The following is a 20,291-nucleotide window of genomic DNA, read 5'->3' on the forward strand; positions in this document are numbered from 1 at the left end:
TACATCATTTACTCTTTCCGAATATATAGCGAGCCATTGCATGCCTTGCTGGTCTTCCAGCTGCTTCCTCGCCTGGCCGAGCTCTTCTTCGGCCCGCTCCAGTTTCTGCTTTAGTCCGGCGACTTCAGCAGTGTGAGTAGTCGCGGCTAGCAGCGACGCCTGCTTATTCACATTAGAAATAGTTTGGTTAGTTTCCTGCGAAATTAATTGATCCTCTGTCTGGATTTTCTTTCCGAACACCAGACAGTGTCTCAGGGGCTACTATCTATGTGGGGATTTTCTCGGTTAAACACAGCTTACCTCAAAACCGGTCAGCGGGCTGTTGCAGGCTTCGGTCAGTCCGCTTTTCACGAACTGGACCTTCTCAATCACCATACCCATAAGGATACAGTGTTCTTCCACAATGGAAGCGCCCCGCGGTGCTTCCAATAGATTGTCTGGCGCCTCTGGTTGGATGGAGGTCGCCGGCGGGACGGGCACACCTCCTACTCTTGAAGGAAGCTGCTTATCGGATTATGGGGCCGTATGGGTCTCCAGATCTGTGCTCATATGGGGGCTGAATTGAGCTCGGCCCCCATCGTCAGTCTCCATGGGGTCTTGCTCCCCCATGTGTCTGGCGGCCGAGGTATCGCCCTCTGGTGCCGCCTTGACAGCCTCCTGAACCTCCCCCTAGCCCGGGAAGGTCAATTGGGAGAGCACCTCGTCGTCTCCCTTGGCCTTAGGAGAGTAATCGGCCGGCGGTGTCTTGCTGGCCATCTCCTTTGAGTCCAACGAGCCTCTTGATGAGGATCGTTGGAAGCTGTCGTGGGCCGGACTGCAATAGCATAATTAATCATGACAATACAACAAAGAGGAGATGTTAGATTTATGGGCATGTACGAGTCTTAGCACTTACAATGCGGCCCGAGGCTTAGTGCGGGGGCGTCGCTCCGGACTACTGTCGACGTCCCATGCGGAGCTGCCCGCGAGCGGGCCTTTCCCCTTCTTGGGTGCCTCTTCCTCTAGAATGGTGGAGGCCGCCCTCTTCTTTCTCCCCTATTAGCGGGAGAGTCGCTCTCCTCCTACTCTTCATCGTCGTCGTCTTCAGCGATGGAGGAACGGGTCTTGTCTTCGGACGTCGCACCCGAAGCGCCCTTGCGGCGGGGGGCCACTCCGGACCCCCTTGGCCTTCCCCGTGGCCCTCTTTGCCGGCGCCGTATAGGGTGCCGACACCAGCATCTTCGCTAAACGCGGACTGGTTCTTCAGGCAGCGGAGCCAGAGACTGGATCTGCTTCTCCCTCTCCATCCATCCCTGAAGAAGCAATGATAGTAAAAGTTCAGATGTCCTCCTTGAAACAAACAAGTAGAGGATGCATTGAAAACTTACCTCGCTGGCGGGGTGGTTAATGTCGTGCCCACGGTCCGAATCTGTGGCTGGCGGTATCTCATTGCCCTTGAAGAGCAACTTCTAGGCATCTTCGTGAGTTGTTTCGAATAGCCTCTCCAGGGTTTGGTGCCTCTTCGGATTGAACTCCCAAAGGGGGCGTTTTCGGCTTTGGCAGGGGAGGATCCGGCGCACTAGCATCACATGGATTACGTCGACGAGCTTGATGTCTTTATCCACCATGCTTTGGATGCGTGTTTGTAGCGCTATCAGCTCATCTGACGAACACCTGTTCAGGCTCTTCTCGACCCAGGAGGTGAGTCGTATGGGAGCGCCGGGGTTGAATTCTGCAGCTGCGGTCCGGGTGGCATCGCGGGGTTCTGTGATGTAGAACCATTGTTTCTACCATTACTTGACAGTCTCCATGAAAGTGCCTTTTGTCCAGGAGACATTGGTCATCTTGCTCACCATGGCGCCTCCGCACTCCGCGTGCTGGCCATCCACCACCTTCGGCTTCACATTGAATATTTTGAGCCACAGCCTGAAATCGGGTTGGATGCGGAGGAAGGCCTCACACACGACGATGAACACCGAGATATTGAGGAAGGAGTTCGGGGATAGGTCGTCGAAGTCTATCCTGTAGTAGAACATCAGCCCGCGGACGAAAGGGTGGAGTGGAAACCCTAGCCCGCAGAGGAAATGAGGGATGAATACTCCCTCTCACTGGGTTTCGGTGTGGGGACGATTTGTCCCTTGGCTGGAAGGCGGTGGACGATTTCCTTCGCCAGGTACCCGACAGCCCGAAGCTCGGCAATATCCTTCTCCTTGACGGAGGAGGCCATCCACTTGCCTTGACCTCCGGATCCAGACATGGTTGAGTGCTTGCTCGAGTGGGAAAAATATGAGGACTTGGGCACTGTAGCTCAAGAGTGGAAGGGCAGAGGAAGAGAGAAGGCGTGGGAAAAGAAAGGGGATTCTTATCTCCTTATAAGGCCAGCAAATATTGAACGCCTCGCCACTCGCCTTAAAATTCGCCTACTCCCAAGGGCTGTGTAAACAACACGATTGGGTTACCCACGCCCGTATTGATGAGAATCCCGCAATAAGGGGACATGATCTCTGCTTCGACAAGACGTGCCAATAGCAACCGCGTCTCGAAACATGGGGCGATCGACGAAAAACGGTTCGAAATTATGACCGGGCAGACGTGATGTCATGTTGTAAAAAGTTGTCGGCGGATTGGACTTGTGGATTATTATATTCTCTTTGCGGTTGTGTGTGGTGTGTGTGTTACAGGTCCGGACACGATCAATACGTCCAAAGACTATCTTGGAGTTCAGAAGGAGGAACCTGCCTTGCAATGCCGAAGACAGATCTACGTGACGGATACCTTGTCATTTAAGCCAGGTTCAGGGGCTACTGAGGGAGTCCTGGACTAAGGGGTCCTTGGGCGTCCGGCCTGTTGGCCATGGGCCGGACTGATGGGCTATGAAGAACACGAAGACCGAAGACTGCACCCGTGTCCATATGGGACTCTCCTTGGCGTGGAAGGCAAGCTTGGCAACCAAATATGTAGATTCCTTTCTTTGTAACCGACCTTGTGTAACCCTAGATCCTCCCGGTGTCTATATAAACCGGAAGACTTAGTCCGGAGGAAGATATTCATTACCATAGCTATACAAGCTGGACCTCTACGGTTTAGACATGACGATCTCAAGGTAGATCAACTCTTGTAATACTCATATTCATCAATATCAATCAAGCAGGACGTAGGGTATTACCTCCATAGAGAGGGCCCGAACCTGGGTAAACATCGTGTCCCCTGTCTCCTGTTACCGTCGACCTTAGACACACAGTTCGGGACCCCGACCCGCGATCCGCCGATTTTGACACCGACAGTGGGCGTACAGGTCGAAGGTCGAGCACCCAGAGGATAATGAATCGATCGAGTACGGTGTGCCGTTCGTGAGGGTGCAGAGCCAGCCGGAGCCACAGGAGTATTCGTTCTCCCACTGCAAGAGGAGGTCGGATGGCGCGACGTAGCTTCCCCGCCGTTCTCCACGGTTCCCTCGACGCTCGCCTTGTTTCAACGGTGTCGGTAGGGTTTAAGGTAAGCTTCGCACTAACCTAATCTTCCATCTGCTCATGCTTACAATCAGTGTGACAGCTAATAAAAATCATGCTTACAATCAGTCGCCGAGTACTACACCAATCACCCTAAAATAGCTGGACCTTTGGGTCAAAGTTGTGACACTGTGTACAAATAAAGAAAAATAGATTGGTGCTTCTTTCAGAAAAGAGTACACCCTAGAAAACTGCCAACATAAGCTACTGGTATTTTTTTTAAGTCTAAGCCACTAGTATTTGGTTAGAGGATTTACTGCCAAGAAAGATCCGTCCACAGTGAGCACCACACATCCCACTGATGGTGGTGGATGCCAATGCTTAGGTGGAGCAGGGTTGGTGTCGGTAATTTTTACTTGGCACCTCGCACTCTGCATATATGCCAGTTCCATCCGTACATTTTTGCAGTTCCACCAAAATGCAGCTGAATAACCCTGTTTGCATAGATAATGAAAACGCGTGATTACATTATAGTGGCACTAGTTGATGAAACATACACTAATAAATAGAAGAAAATATTGCAATAGTATCATAGTATGCCATGCTGCGAGGGCGAGATGGGCCCTGCGACGCCTCATACGGTACGCCTCATACTGGAAATCGACCCAAGTCTCCGCGATACACCTTCTGCCAGTGATGAACATCAGTGTACAGCGGTAGTACACGGAGGGGCCTTGAGACATTCCAATCTATATTTTTGTGTAGATCAACTAAAATTAAGCACCCCAGTTTGCAGAAATGCTTAAACATTTACAATGGGACTAGTTGATGAAACATATACTAACAAAGAGAGGCACTTTCTTTATCTACATTGGAAATGAAATGATAGAGAGGACACTCACTCTATTTTAATTGTATTATTACTTCATTTTATCAGTGGCACTAGGGTCGAGTAGGTGGCAAACGAGGTGTACCATGCGTCGCAAGGATGGAGGTCGGGGGTGCTTAGACTGGGATGTTCAAGCTGGCTCTTTCAGTCTCTATCTTCCCCTCTGATGTTTCTGTGGTAGCATTTGGGTTGTAATCTAATCTTGGTCGAGCTGGTGCTGCGTCCCCCTACCTGCCTAGCTTATGTGGCAAACTTGTCTCCTGCTAGTACTCGGTCCGTTCTAGTAGTAGTTGCATAACTGCCCGTTTACACTGAGATGTTGTCGGATAATGGTTGTCGGTGTCAAAACCGGCGGATCTCGGGTAGGGGGTCCCGAACTGTGCGTCTAAGGCAGATGGTAACAGGAGGCAGGGGACACGATGTTTTACCCAGGTTCGGGCCCTCTTGATGGAGGTAAAACCCTACGTCCTGCTTGATTTATTCTTGATGATATGGGTATTACAAGAGTTGATCTACCACGAGATCGGAGAGGCTAAACCCTAGAAGCTAGCCTATGGTATGATTGTTGTGATTGTGTACTACGGACAAAACCCTCCGGTTTATATAGACACCGGAGGGGGCTAGGATTACACAGAGTCGGTTACAATGGGAGGAGATCTACATATCCGTATTGCCAAGCTTGCCTTCCACATCAAGGAAAGTCCCATCCGGACACGGGACGAAGTCTTCAATCTTGTATCTTCATAGTCCAAGAGTCCGGCCAATGGTTATAGTCCGGTTGTCCGGATACCCCCAAATCTAGGACTCCCTCAGTAGCCCCTGAACCAGGCTTCAATGACGATGAGTCCGGCGCGCAGATTGTCTTCGGCATTGCAAGGCGGGTTCCTCCTCCGAATAGTTCATAGAAGATTTTTGAACACAAGGATCGTGTCCGGCTCTGCAAAACAAGTTCCACATACCACCGTAGAGGGAGAGAGTAACATTTCCACAAATCTAATCTGTTGTGGTATTCTGTAGCGTGACATCACACCACAGCCAAGCCTTTATTCGAATCGTTTTTTACTGTCCCGCCTCAGCGCGTTTTGCGAGGCGGTTTCCTTGGCACGTCTTGTCAAAGCAGAGATCGTGTCCCCTTATCACGGGATTCTCATCAATACGGGCCTGGGTAACCCAACCGTGCCATTGATTACGGCACTTGGGGGATAAGCGAGTTTTACCAGGCTGGTGGGGACGCATAGTTTCATCCGCCCATATAAAGGGACAAGGTTTAACCTTTTTCTACCCACGCCTTCTTCCTCCTTGCTCATCCACTCTTGCGCACTCGAGCTCCAATGCCCAAGCCCACATCCTTCCCCTCAACCTTCTCCAATCATGTCCGGAGCGGGAGGCAAATGGATGGCTTCCTCCGTTACGGAGGGACACATCAAGAAGCTGCGCGGAGCCGGATACTTGGCCGCAAATATCGCGCATCGGCTGCCCGCTGTGGGGCAGATCGTTCCTACCCCTGAACCTCACGAGAGGGTAGTCTTCCTCCACCACTTCTTCCGCGGACTGGGGTTTCCCCTCCATCCATTCGTCTATGGTCTCATGTTCTACTACGGGCTGGACTTCCGTGATCTGGCCCCGAACTTCGTCCTCAACATTTCGTGTGTGAGGCTTTCCTCCGCATCCGGCCCCACTTTGGCCTGTGGTTAAAGACCTTCAATATCAAGCCAAAGGTGGTGGGCGGCCAACAAGCAGAATGCGGCGGAGCCATGGTGGGCAAGATGCCCAACGTTATATGGCTTGAAGGCTCCTTCGTGGAGACCATAAAGGGGTGGCAATCGGTGCGGTTCTACATCACCGAGCCGCGCGACGCCAAATGGGTGGCTGCCCCCAAGTTTCGATCCGGAATCCCCACGCGGCTCACCTCTTGGAAAGAGAAGGGCCTGTCCTGGGGTTCATCGATAGAGCTGGACGGACTCCAGAAATGTATCCGGAATATGGCCGGCAAGAAGCTCAAGCTTGTCAATATAGTCCAGGTGATGCTCATTCGCCGGATCCTCCCGTGCCAACAACGGGACTTCAACTTGTGGGAGTTCGACCCGGCCCAGCACCAGACTCTGAGCGAGCTCTTCGACATGACGCACAAAGATGTCTAGAGGGTGCTATTCAAGGGCGCCGAGGTCCCTCCCTCTCTCACCGAGGACCGCGGGCTAAGCGCGAAGCGCCGAGCACATTCAATGAGTTCTATACATCCGGTAGGATATTTTATTCCCCTAGCTTAACCATGTGCGGTGTCTGAGCTCCATGCCTTTGACAGGACTGGGTGGAGACGTCGGGGCAGATTAACTGTCCGGCCCCTGTGCCGGAAGACACTGCGGGCGCTCTCCTGACGGAGATGCTGACTCCGGCTCCTTACAAGGTGCCGGAGAAGACCAAGAAGGCCAAGGGAACCCAAAAGAGTTCCCGACGCGAGGCGTTATCGGACTTATCGCCCGATAACTCCGCGACGCACTCCTCCCCCGAAGGCGAGGTGGAAGATGAAGATGATCCCCCTTTAGTCGGGGGAGACAAGAAAAGGAAGGCCGCCCCAACCGGGGGGGGGGGGCGAAGGGTCCAAGAGGTGAAATACTCTCCTTCTGGACTTTTCCACCACGGCCGCTGAAGGCGAAGACGAGTGGCCGCTCAGGGCCAAGGCCCTGGCGAATTCGTAAGTATTCGGATGCCAGAGTAATTCATAGCATACCTTTGTCGCACTGCCTCTCCGAACGCCGAATTATGACTATGCGGACCGCCACGAGCCCGTATCGAGGTATCGTCGGACGGCTCCCTGGGCTCGTCGGATATGGATAGCGATCCACTTTTGACCGCCACCCCCCTTGCCCTATGGACAATGCCGAGGTATTGTCTCAAGAGGCACCGGGTCGAGGGGAAACAGTCACGGAGGCGCCTCAAGGCGACCTTCCGGACTCCGGGTGCAGAGGGAGCAAGGCTCCCGAGGGCTCCGAGTTCAGCCCTCAGCCGAACACCGCGCCGGAACCCCCAGTGGTTCCGGACTCGGGCAGGTGGCTTCCTTCCAAAAGGGGAAAGACTCCTGTCCCGGTGACCTCTGTCCATCCAGAGGCACCGGACAATCTGCTGGGAGCGCTTCGAAGCGCTTCCATCGACGAAGAGCATCGCACTATTATGAGTGCGGTGGTCGAGAAGGTTCAGTCCGCCAAGAGCGGACTGACTGAAGCATGTGCCAGCCTTCTAACAGGCTTTGAGGTAAGTTTTTGAAATATAGGGAAAAATATTACCGCATAGACAGTAGCCCCTGATGCTCTGTTCGGTGTTCACAAAGAAAAGCCGAACAGAGGATCAAACAATATCGCAGGAGTCTAATATAAGTATGTCAATATGTGTATGCAGGCATCGCTGCTGGCATCTACCGCACTGACTGCGGAGGTCGCCGCACTGAAGCAGGACCTTAAAGGGTCCAAGGACAAGCTCGACCTTGCCAAGAGGCAGCTCTAGGAGAACAAAGGTAAGTAGTACCTAGTCTATGGATATGTATAAAAAGAATGCGATTGCAAAATGACAGGATCATCGTAAATTTTCCAGGGGCCATGGCCGAGGTGGCAACCCTGAAGCAAGCGCTATCCGAGGCCGAATACAAAGCGGCCAAGGAGCACACCGAGCGGGAAAGGCATGAGGCACGGATGGGCGAGGTGCAGCAAGAGCTCCACGCTCTCGTGGCGAAGCACGAGGCGTTGGAGCTTGACTTGAAGACGCGAGAGTCTGAGCTTGCCGCGGCCCTCGAGAGTGCAAAGAGTGCCAAGGACGAAGCCCAAAAGGCCCTCCAGGAGATTGATGCGATGAAGAAGATTGCGGCGGGTAAGGCATTCTATATGCAAAGCAAGCATGTGAAAGTAAATTACCTGTTACTTACCCGAATCCGGAGCTCTCCAGGAGCATTCGCAGATTTGCCCCGCAGTGTGTCGGATGCCGCACAATTTTACCAGGCCGAGGATGGAAGCTCAACGGAGAAGCTGTTCTGGTCTCAGTATATTGGGACCAAACACCCGATGCCTTTGAGCGACCAGCTGAAGCAACTAGTCGAGCTGCATAAGGCGGCCGAACAGGCCATGAAGGGCTTTATAGTCCGGATGTGGCCTGGCGACGCCTTTCCCAGCAGCTACTTTGGCCTGGTGAGGCGGCCTGTGGATGCCTGCCCATGGCTGGAAGTCATCAAGCGGTCCGTCTCCATCAAAGGTGCACGTTGGGCTGTCGCCCGTGTGAAGGTGCAATGGGCCAAGTTGGACGCCGTGAAGCTGATTAAGGAAGGGCCGCCGGAGGGCAAGGAGCATCGCCACCCCGAGATGTACTATGAGGGTGTCCTGAAGGGTGCTTGTCTCGTAGCGGATGAGTGTACGAAAGATATAATATTTGAGTAAACTCGCTCGTGTAATCCTGTAGTTATGAAAACTTGCTCATATGCGCTATGCAACGCTTGTTTGAATTTAAAATATTACCTTCTGTTCGGCTGTTTATCAAATCTGAGAGATGGCTAGTCGTCAGCTTCTGCCCCCACGCCACGAGTGCTGGGGTGTTCGGGATAACCCTGAGCACTCTTGTTCCCATTGTTGGGTCCTTCGAGGAAGGTGCTCAGCACAACGAACAAGGCAATCAGACTATAATGCGTTATCACTCTCACTTAGCCATAGAATTCTATAATTTTAAATTTCGGCGAAGCCCCTAGTATTCGGAAGGCCGAATTCGAGGCGCGATACACGCCTTAAGCCAGACAGGGCCGACTCCTCGCTCTAAGCGGCATAAGCCTTTACGGACTCGAAACCTCTCAAATAGCGACCAGTCTCTCGCCTTATCATGACAGACAGTTTTAGCTTTCTCTACTGAGGTGCTTAGCCCAGCAGAACCGGGGCACAATCGCAGTAGTTCTCCCAGTGCTACCTTAGCCGATATAACGGAACATAAGGTACCAAAACATGGGAGCCGGGAAAACCCAACTATTGACCCAAGACATGATTCGGAGCTGATGCATATAATGCTATAAGTTCGGGGTGCCGCACTTGTGAAAGTGTTCGGACTTCTCACACCATATTGTGGGGTACTTAAGCCCCTGGTGTATTGGTCGTACCAAAGTGTACGTTTGCAAGGTGTCATTAATGAACACATATATAAAAGAAAAATGCAAAAACAGACTGAAGCTAGGCATTGTTTATTCGAAAAGATGCATTGAAGCAAAACGATACAAGTAGTGCGGTAAGCAGAAAATGGGACTATTTGACATGTCTCTTCCAAGGGTAAGCTACGGAATGGTAGTGAAAGCGGGTATTTTGCTCGTTATAGAGACCACCTGGGAGTTCCATGATGCGACGTAGCTTCTGGCCCCCCTGGTCCTTGCATCGTGTGTTTGGTGATTATATTGCCGGACAGGGCTTCCAGAGAGTGAAGTCCTGGAAGAGAGAAAAAATAACAAAGTAGGGAGCCCCTAGTGCGGTTGAGCCGCGTTTCAGGGCGTGCCGTAGTCGTGCCCCTCCCCTGTGTCCATGGTATTTTTAATGCGTAATTGTGTACGCGTGGCACGTGTGTCACCATTTGGATGGGGCTGGGGTAGGGGCCACATTGCTATGCGAGCTCAGAATGTGCCAGGCGATCCTGTTGCAGATTACTTCGGGCATGCTTGACGGTGTCTGGACGTCTGATCGTCGGACTGGAGAATTGCCTTGATAGGCTGCTTTGCACTTCTGCTGCGAGGGCCGCAGTGTGCTCCTCGGTTCGGAGAGAGCGCTTTGTGTTTCCATTGACTCTGATGACCCCCCGAGGTCCTGGCATCTTGAGCTTGAGGTATGTGTAGTGCGGCACCGCATTGAATTTTGCAAATGTGGTTCGTCCGAGTAGTGCGTGATGGCCACTGCAGAACGGGACTATGTCGAAGTTTAACTCCTCGCTTCGGAAATTATCCGGGGACCCGAAGACCACTTCTAGTGTGACTGAGCCTATGCACTGGGCCTCTACACCTGGTATTACGCCCTTAAAGGTCGTTTTTGTGGGTTTAATCCTTGAGGGATCTATACCCATTTTTGCGCACTGTGTCCTGATAAAGCAGGTTCAAGCTGCTACCGCTGTCCATAAGGACTCGAGTGAGGTGAAATCCGTCAATGATTGGGTCTAGAACCAATGCGGCAAATCCGCCATGGCGGATACTAGTGGGGTGGTCCCTGCGATCAAATGTGATCGGGCAGGAGGACCATGGCTTGAACTTTGGGGCGACTGGCTCCAACGTGTATACGTCCCTTAACGCACGCTTCCGCTCCCTCTTGGGGATGTGGGTTGCGTATATCACGTTCACCGTCCGCACTTGTGGGGGAAACCCCTTTTGTCCTCCGGTGTTCGCCGGTCGGGGCTCCTCCTTGTCGTCACTATGTAGCCCCTTGTCTTTCTTTTCGGCATTTAACTTGCCAGCCTGCTTGAACACCCAACAATCCCTGTTGATGTGCTTGGCTGGCTTGTCAGGGGTGCCATGTATCTGACACGAGTGATCGAGTATACGGTCCAAACTGAACGGGCCCAGAGTGCTTCTTTTGAATGGCTTTTTCCGCTGACCGGGCTTAGAGCCTTTGAATCCGGCATTGACCGCCGTATCCTCGGTACTGTCGCTGTTAATGCGGCGCTTATGCTTGTTGCGACGTGACCTGCCATTGCCGTCCTTGGTATCCGAAGTACCATGGTTCTTTGATATGTTATTACTGTGAGCCAGCCAGCTGTATTCTCCCACGCAAAAGCGGGTCATGAGTGTCGTGAGGGCTGCCATAGATTTCGTCTTTTCCTGACCAAGGTGCCGGGCTAGCCACTCATCGCGGATGTTGTGCTTGAAAGCTGCTAGGGCCTCTGCATTCGGATAGTCGACGATTTGATTTTTCTTAGTTAGGAACCGTGTCCAGAATTGTCTGGCCGATTCCTCTGGCTGTTGAATTATGTGGCTCAAGTCATCGGCATCTGGTGGTCGCACATAGGTGCCCTGGAAGTTGTCGAGGAATGCGGCTTCCAGGTCCTCCCAACAACCTATGGATTCTACTAGCAAGCTGTTGAGCCAATGCCGAGCTGGTCCTTTAAGCTTGAATGGGAGGTATTTGATGGCGTGTAGATCGTCACCACGGGCCATGTGGATATGAAGGAGATAGTCCTTGATCCATACCGCGGGATCTGTCGTACCATCATATGATTCGATATTCACGGGTTTGAAACACTCTGGGATTTGATGATCCATTACTTCATCTGTGAAGCATAACGGGTGTGCGGCGCCTCTGTACTGGGCTATATCACGACGCAGCTTGAATGAGTTTTGTCTGTTGTGTTCGGCCCGGCCGGATTTGCTTTTGTTGTATCCTGCGTGACGGTTATTGTCTCTTGTCGTGGGGCGCCCACGCAATCCGTAGATCGATCTTGTTTGCCTTGCTTTGTCCTCCAATATATCTCGCAGGTCTAGCGCGTTTCCCCGAGCCTTGGTATTTTTTGAGTGGCACCGGGGTGCGGCTTGAGTTGTGGGCCGAGAGGCCTCTCTGCCGCAGCCACGAGGTGGCCGGTCAGCCGTGTCATATGCTGGGGATGTAGGTTTAGATGCTTCCTCCACTAATCGGGGTAGCAACATGCATTTTGGGTAGCTTTTGGAGGGGCGTTCGAGTTCATATTCCTCGGCCGCAAGGACTTCAGTCCATCTGTTGGCCAGCAAGTCTTGATCAGCTCTAAGCTGATGCTGCTTTTTCTTAAGGATATTTGCCGTGGCAATAAGCCGGCGCTTGAAGCACTCTTGCTCAATGGGGTCCCCAGGCACGACAAATTCGTCGTCGCCGAGGCTTGCCTCGTCTTCGGAGGGAGGTATGTAATTATCATCCTCTTCCTCTCTATCTGCCGCTCTCTCATCAGGGCTGGATTCTCCATCCTCCTGTGTTGAATCTTGTTGGAGGGGGTTGTCTTCGGCACTGTCCGGGGTGTTATTATCTCCTGTGCCGGAATCACCGTTTTTGCTTTGGCGGGACTTAGAGCGGCGCCGCTGACGCCGGCGCTTAGGTTGCTTCTTGGAGGGGTCATCCTCTGCTGTTCCGTCACCATTGCCTTCTTTGGGTGTGTCCACCATATATATGTCATATGACGAGGTGGCTTTCCAGTGCCCTATAGGCGCTGGTTCCTATTCGTCTCTTGCATCATCGTCCATACCGTCGATGTCTTCGGAGTCGAAGTCAAGCATGTCGGTTAAGTCATCGACAGTGGCTATGAAGTGGGCGGTGGGTGGGCGTCGAATTTATTCGTCGTCCGCATCCCAATCCTGCCGGTCATAATCTGGCCAGGACTCTCCTGACAAAGAGAGAGACCTTAGTGGATTCAGTATGTCGCCGAAGGGCGAGTGCTGAAAGATATCTGCGGCAGCGAACTCCATGATCGGCGCCCAATCGTATTCGATTGGCAGGGGCGCGGATGGTCCAGAGTCCGGCGATGGGGAGTCACGGGCCTCGCGAAGGATAAGGTTGGTGTTCTATTCAATCTCCATTCAGGCTGCTGCCTCCGCGGCGGGGTCTAACCACCCGCCCTCGGATGGCGCAGTTGGCTCGGAATTAAAGGTCGGAGCGGCTGCAGGTGCGGTCTCCAGGTCACTGTTCGGTGGCAGAGCTAAATCATGCCCATCATGACAGTGCGACGCACTTGGCAAGGGCTCGAATTCGTCGAAGATCAAGTCTCCGCGGATATCGGCCGTGTAGTTTAGGCTTCCAAACCTGACCTGATGTCCAGGGGCGTAGCTTTCAATCTGCTCCAGATGGCCAAGCGAATTGGCCCGCAGTGCAAAGCCGCCGAATACAAAAATCTATCCAGCGAGAAAAGTCTCACCCTGGACTGCATCGCTAACGATGATCGAAGGAGCCATCAAGCCTGATGATGACGACACAGAGGAACTCTCAATGAAAGCACCAATGTCGGTGTCAAAACTGGCGGATCTCGGGTAGGGGGTCCTGAACTGTGCGTCTAAGGCGGATGGTAACAGGAGGCACGGGACACGATGTTTTACCCAGGTTCGGGCCCTCTTGATGGAGGTAAAATACGTCCTGCTTGATTTATTATTGATGATATGGGTATTACAAGAGTTGATCTACCACAAGATCGGAGAGGCTAAACCCTAGAAGCTAGCCTATGGTATGATTGTTGTGATTGTGTCCTGCAGACTAAACCCTCCGGTTTATATAGACACCAGAGGGGGCTAGGGTTACACAGAGTCGGTTACAATGGGAGGAGATCTACATATCTGTATTGCCAAGCTTGCCTTCCACGTCAAGGAAAGTCCCATCTGGACACGGGACGAAGTCTTCAATCTTGTATCTTCATAGTCCAAGAGTCCGGGCAATGGTTATAGTCCGGCTGTCCGGATACCCCCTAATCCAGGACTCCCTCAATGGTTCTCTATGGTTGGATTTCTTTAATGAAATCGGAGGAAACCCCCTCTTTTCGATATATATAAAAATTAGTGCCACTAGCGGTGCCAAAACATTGCCTCAAATTAATAGTGCCACTAGATTAAGGTGCAAAATAATAACATTACTGCTTTATCATGGCAGTGCCAAAACAGTAGCACAAGAGCAGACTCAACATGCAGGATCTTTGGCAAACAGTCAGACCAGAAAGGAACATACCTCGTGATGGGAACCATGCATGCAGTAAATGCCATCGTAGAAGGGATGACACCCGTCACCAACATGGATGATTCAATTCATGGGACCTTTTGGTGCAGTTCACCTAAAATGAAGCAATGTCCCATGTGCTAGCAACTTCTTCTTCATGTTTTTTTAAGAAAAGGGCTCCAGCCCCGGTTCCATTTCCATCAGACAACGAAACCCACAGACTTCTTCTTCATTAGTTGCAATAAAATTGAGCAACATCAAGGTTGGTTGTTAAGCTCCTGGAATGTTCAACTATAATTTGGATATCATTTGTCCAGTTGAACTAAGATCAAGCATGAAAATGTATGTCTCTGTTTGCATAAAAAAAGGTGGAAAGGAGGGTGACAAACAAGTGATGAAACATACATCAAATGAAGAGAAGCATGTTCCTTATCTGAATGGCAATCCTACAAGGACAATAGCAATTTCTAAAGCAGCAGCATTGCTAGATATTAGTGTGGGCATTAGGATTAACTATGATAACCATTAAATATGACATTACTTTAATGGTGCCATTGCTTCATTTTACTAGCAACATTGGTTTAACGTGTCCTTACTTTTAGCAGTGCGACTGCTACATTTTAACAGTGGCATTACATAAGAGTGGCTTGGGGCAACAAACATCAGAACATGATATCTGGTTTGGTCCCATTTTTGTTCGATATAGCCACCTTATACTGTGTGATGCTAGCAAATCTAGTGCTGGACTTACTCTGTTGACTTGTTCCCTAGTCCCCACTTTCTTTCCTTTTTCAACCAATAGATCGGGTTTATATTGAGTTTGTATTGCGTTTCCCTTTATTTCCCTATTAGACCTAGAGACCAGTTGGATAGCTAGTCTCTGCTACTTTTTGCCCCCATTATTTCCTCTTTCGACCAAGTCCTAGATTCAGGTAACAAATCTTCCCCCACCCCCACCCCCACCCCCTTTCTTCCTTGTTTGAACCAAGTAGTACTAGATTCGAGTGCATGAACTAGTTTTACCTCTTAACAGTAAATATTTAGGTGGCTTTCTAAAAGCCGATCGATCCTACTCCCTCCGTTCCAAAATAGATGACTCAACTTTGTACTAACTTTGGTACAAAGTTAATACAAAGTTGGGTCATCTATTTTGGAACAGAGGGAGTATCTACGAGGGGGCCAGGGAAATAGTAAAAGATACAAATGCAGCGATGTTAGGAGCTCGGGAAGTAGAGCAAGTCCGGCTTCGAAGGAAGTTATACCTGAGGGTCGCTGGGATGTCGCTAGGTGGGTGGCGGGAGGCCGGATCTGCCCACACTATGGCAGCAAGGATGAAGGGGTCAGAAGCCCTCCCTAGATGGCGGTGCTTGGGAGAGAACGGCAAGGCACGCTGATCGGGACGTGCCGGCAGTGGGCAAGAGCTGTCGCCGACGACGACCGCGTGAACGTTGCACCTTCTCACCTTCCCCGGCGGAGAGGATCCGGCTGGATCTGTGACCAGCGGTGAGCAGAGAGAGAGAGTGTGTGTGGCCACCACTGTCGTGTTTAGATCTGGAGAGGACGAGACAGTGTGAAGAGAGCAACACTAGCAAGCAATCGCGGAGGCCCCTGCCTATATATAGTGGAGTACTACAAGTTTTCTTTTGTCTACCAGAGCCGGCTTGACCCCGTCAATGACTGTCTTCATGCACATGCCCCGGAGGCGCAGTTGTCCTCATTTTGATCTGAAGCACCAGATTATAACATGACAAGAAACCATACCCTCACTGCCCAAAGGAGACATCATGAATCCCGACAGACAAACTAGACGAGGATCAAAGCTCAAATTAAAGATAAACTCGTAGAAAAGGGGTCCATCGATAGATGCCCTAATTAACATAGCTGGCTTGACATAGATGGCAGCCGAGTAGTCTTCATGCATGTGGCCCCCATGACTAGCACCTTGGACGAACTCAGTTGTCGTTGTTTAACCCTCGCAATGATCCGAAGCACACGACACCTAATTTTACAAGATGACAAGAAACCTTTTTTAGTGTTACTCCTGACAAGCGGGGCCACACTTATCATTGTGAGAATCAACTTATTTTTGTCATGTAACATGGTCAATGGGTTTGACGTGAAAATCACAATGTCTAATGGTATTTTTGAGCAAACATCTAACTTAATGATGGCATTTTTGAGATATCTAATTGCATTTTTGAGCAGGCATCTTATGGATCGATGGCATTTTTGAGCAGTTGTAACTTCTAATGGCAAAACTAAGTAGTGATACACAAACTAGTGGCATAAATAATAAGAACCCAAGAATTAAATAGGTATGCTAATTTCTTTAATATAATTTAGCACCCCATTTAAACACGTACTACCTTTTTAATAGTACTATATGCATAATTTGGCGACGAGCGTTGTCTATATGTACCACTTTTTTCTATAATTTCATCTTGTTAGTTTTGCTCCATGGCGCAATCCATCGATCCTACTACTGTACAAAAGTATACATTTTTTAAAAGGCTAGAGGGCGGGGCAGTCTAGCTAGGTCGGTTTCAAGAGAGGCGAGGGCCTTTGTGATTTGATGGCTCATTACTGCTGGAAGGCGGGGCCTTGTGATTTGACTGCTCGTATAAATGTGTTGGCGACCTAAGGAGGAGCAAAGAACCGTGCAGTATACTCAAGTTTTCCACTTGAGTATGACGGAGGAGCACGAAACACGACAGCCCAGTGCCATATCTCTACTCTCTACTCTTATTATATATTACTAGTAAGAGGCATTGTTCTATTGGCGATAAAGAATGATCTAATTTGCTAGTCATCTCATTTTTAGCATTGTTCTATTCATGCCTCGCAGAGAACGTGACACGTGCAGCAAAACACCCGAAGCAAAAGAAGAAACAAAGGAGCAAAAGAAGAAGGAAGATTATCACCCCCAAAAAAAGGAAGACGCACACACAAGTATGGGGCGCTGCTCTCACTACATGAAGGGTTGCTGGCCGCAGAGTCGTAACTACTTCTTCATCGCCTCCACGACCTCCATCTCCTTGCGCGTCTCCTCCACCATCTTCTTCATTGTGTCCATGATGCGGGATTTCTCGATGCGAGACTTCATCATCTGTTCCACAGCCGCATTGCGTACCTTGACAGCAGTCGGGTGCTCGATGCGGAGCTTCGCCAACTCATCCTTCTATTCCATGACGAGGGCCTACAGCATCTTCATTGAGGAACTACTATTCTCATGCAGCTTCTTCCAGCCGACGTTCTCCTCCTTCGGCGGGTCGAGCTCGTGGCAGAGCTTCGCCTTGTCCTCCTGAAGTTGCAGAATTTCGCCAGTCACCTTCTTCTCCGAGGCAATGCTCTTCTTCAGCAGCATCACCAAGCCGGTGGTCAACTCCCCCTGTTCATTGAGCTCAGCGGGCATCTCATCAAGGCTCTCCTTCAGCAGCTCCACCAAGCCGTGGATGAACTCCTTCTGCTTATTGAGCTGATCAGGCATGCCATCGAGGGATAATGACTCCAGCGCCGCCAGCTCGGCATGTTGCCTCCGCGGCTAGGGCACTCCTGGGAGCCATCGCCTGCCTGTGAGAGATCTTTCGAGGTCTCTGCGTGGCGGCGAGCCCTCTTTTTTCTGTAGCCTTGGTTGCCGCTCTCTTGTTACAAGTAGTTCTCGACCTAGAGCTCTGCACACTAGCCATGGCAAGGACGCACGAAGAAGGAGGACTTATGAGGAGGAAGGTAGAGTAATTTTCGGTTAGGTAGTTCCCCTTTTTATAACCTAAGTACTAGCACTAGTACTAAAACCTGCATAGTGGGAACACGTTCAGGTTTGGTACGTACTGGTAGGTGTGAGCAGGTTTGCACTTAATTGTAGCACTAGTACTTTGGAATGTGATGGGAACAAGGTAAATATTAATTGATGGTTTTGGTTTCGACGCCCGAAACGGCTCCCGATGAGTTTAGTGGAACATAAATTTCAAGTACTCTCGATGAGTTTAGTAGAACATAAATTTAAAAAAATATCATTAAAAAATAGAATATTTGAAGTTTGTAATGATATATTTTCATAATGTATGCCTCTTATTAAGTTGGTCAAATTAACGACCTAGGTACACGTGCAAGACTTGTAAACTGAGATAGAGGGAGTACTACACTGCTCAAATGCGGTCGCACAAGTTAGTGATGTAACTGGTCGTACATGTCAGACCAAGCCGATGCGTGTCCCTTCGATGAGACGCGGGTCCGACCGACCGTCTGTTGGTGCGACCGACCGTAAAGTACTTACGCAATGGAGACTTCTGGTTGTGGCTTCGGTTGATTGTCACGACCAAGCATTCTAAAACTAGTGATAAATCAATTACCATCTTTTTCCAAACGACCAAGTATTTTTTATAGGAAAACAATACATATAGTTGGAGTGATTTTCAAGGTTGCAAACCTACATACCGTTGCAAGTTCGCTGCAGCAGCAACCGACTAGGTCACTGCATCGCTGGCGGGGAAGGAGGGCAGCTCACCTCGCCTACGATGCATGCCCAGTGGCGCCGCCGCAACTGGTCCCGGGATTTGGCTTCTCCTACGGCCCGTTTGAACAGTTGCACCGGCTGCTCATGCCATTGCGCAGGCATGCGCGTTCTTTCCTCCACATTCGACTCCGTGAATATGATCTCTGCCATTAGCCCTAGCTCGGAATCAACGCGATGCTGCCAGATGCCGACATAACTCAGCATCTCTCCCCTGAGATCGACTTGCGCCTCCGCCTTGTGCTGCGCCAGGCGCAGCTCCTTGGAACTTCTCTCCAACCGATGCGACGCTTCCTTGATCTGATTTGCCCTTGCTGCCCACCACCTAAAACGCAGCCCTAGCATGTCCTCCGGTGCCACCGATCTGTGATTCCAGAGCAATGGATCCCCTCTAAAACACATGTGGGTTTCACTCAAAGGCGGCAGTGTTGTGGGCCGCAGCGAGAGGGCGGCCCGCGGGATCCTGGGATCTAAGGGATTATCCATGGCGGGATTCGATGGGCGAGGCGGGGAGGCGAGCCTAGGCGCTAGGAGAGCCCTATGAGGCTAAGATAAATATAGTAATACTCCACTTCGTCCATATTTAAATACAAAGGCCACCAATAGTAGCCCTGGAAAAAAATGATCATGCTGCCTGCGTCCTGGTTTATTGGCCCCCTTTTTTTGTGCCACTTTTTATGGCATGCATAAATATTATGTTACTTACAAACATGGTCAAAAATTGGCACAAAATACGAAGGAGACCAATGGGAGTACCGGCACCCCCCGATTTAACTACTCGCATGCGCGCAGTGGAATCGTAATGTCTTTCTTCCGCCCTCACGTCCACTCAATTTGCATGCGCTATATTAATTGACCATCAATAAAATGAAGGACTTTACACGCATCAAATTATCACATGGGGTGGATCTTCATACAAAAATACGTCACCCCGTGTAACCGCATGTGTGTGCGAGGGAATGAGTGCGTGTGTGGCGTGTGTGCACATCTTCGCTTCGTGCATGTACTACCAGTGTGGCTGAGAGAGGACGAGTACATTCTTCTGGAAGCAGCAGCACGTCACTGTGATCAATCCACACAAGGAGGTCGCGACAACGCCTCCACATGTGCCACATAGCTTCATGAACTATAAGAGAGACATTGTGTAGCGTGCGAGTGGAATTCTAATTTACGTGTTTGCACATACTCGAAGTACTAGTAAGGTACACGTGCATTGCACGCATCAGATTTGGTAACCAAATTATGAATAAATACCACACTATAGCATGTAAGCTCTGAGTCATATATGCATGATGTAGACCTTCGTTTAATTCTTATAGTACATCTCATTCAAAATAAATTATTTTTTATAAAAAGCTAGGGCCTCTTTGATTTGTAGGATTTCCAAAACATGGGAATAGGAAAAACATGGGATTAGAATGGAATGTCATCTTGAATCCTTTAGGATTGTATGAGTGTTTGATTGTGCATAGAAAAAACACAGGATTTTTTCAAAGTGGTTTGAGTGGATGGGATGTTTCCTATGAAATCTAGTGCAAATGAATCCTATGGAAAAATTTCTATGGTTTACAATCCTACGAATCAAACAACCAAGATAGGAAAAATTCCTAAGGATTAGAATCCTCCAGAATTCCTTTGAGAATCCTTTGATCAAAGAAGCCCTTAATCTATTTTATGATTCATGGAATTGTGCGTTGTAAAACATAAAGTAAAAAACAAATAATGGCAATTCAACTAGAAAAAAAAAGTTTGGGCAGTTATGTTACGGAAGATTCTAGAAAAAAGGAGAAGCACTTGTGTTTTGAGGTTTG

This window comes from Triticum dicoccoides, chromosome 2A, assembly GCF_002162155.2.
Source record: "Triticum dicoccoides isolate Atlit2015 ecotype Zavitan chromosome 2A, WEW_v2.0, whole genome shotgun sequence".
NCBI classification, from domain to species: Eukaryota; Viridiplantae; Streptophyta; class Magnoliopsida; order Poales; family Poaceae; genus Triticum; species Triticum dicoccoides.